This window comes from Myotis brandtii, unplaced genomic scaffold, assembly GCF_000412655.1.
Source record: "Myotis brandtii unplaced genomic scaffold, ASM41265v1 scaffold824, whole genome shotgun sequence".
Lineage (NCBI taxonomy): Eukaryota > Metazoa > Chordata > Mammalia > Chiroptera > Vespertilionidae > Myotis > Myotis brandtii.
Genome location: NW_005371344.1, coordinates 219,767 through 220,731, shown reverse-complemented (window position 1 = coordinate 220,731; position 965 = coordinate 219,767).

Below are 965 nucleotides of genomic sequence, written 5' to 3'. Positions count from 1 at the left end.
ACACACAGAGCCGCAGGGCGATCAGGGGGTTTGGGCGCTGCCCCCTGTCACGCTGATCCCGGTGCCGGGAGGCATATTACCCTTTTACTATATAGAATAGAGGCCTGGTGCACAGGTGGGGGCTGGCTGGTTTGCCCTGAAGGGTGTCCTGGATCAGGGTGGGGGTCCCCACTGGGGTGCCTGGCCAGTCTGGCTGAGGGGCTGAGGGCCGTTTTCAGGCTGCCGGGTGACTGAAGCTCCCAACCGCTCCTTTTTTTCTTTTTTTTTTTTATTCTGGGCCAGCTTTAGCTCTGAGGCCTCGGCTGCTGAAAGCAGGTTTCTGGCCTTTGTTTACCGTCTGTATTTGATACAATGTTGTGGTCCAGTTGGCTGAATCCCGGCTGACTAAAGCAGGTTTCTGGGGTTTTGTTTAGCTTCTATATTTGCAACATAGTTGCTTAGAGTTGCAGCTCAGAGGCCAGCAGTGGCAGGCGGGGAACTTTGGAGTCTGCCGTCACTGGAGCAAGCAAGCCTCCCTGTTCGCTTCAGTGCATGGCTGCTGGCCGCCATCTTGGCTGGCAGTTAATTTGCATATCGCCCTGATTAGCCAATGGGAAGGGTAGCGTGTGTACGGCTAATTACCATGTTTCTCTTTTATTAGATAGGATGCATTACACCAGTGATCAGCAACCTGGGCTGCACATTAGAATCACCTGGGGAACTTTAGAAACTCCTAATGCTTAGGGCACACTCCAGACCAATTATATTAGTCTCTGGGGACTGGAGCCAGGCATCAGCATGTTTTTATAGGTTCCCATATTCCAACATGCAACCACATTTAAGAATCTTCCAAAACTGAAGACATGAGCCCACAGATTGAAAGTGCATACCAAATACTAAGCAAGAAAAATAAAAACAAATCTACAACTTAACAAGTCAACATGAACAACCTTGAAGATAAAAAGTCATGGAAAAGTTCCTGGAGA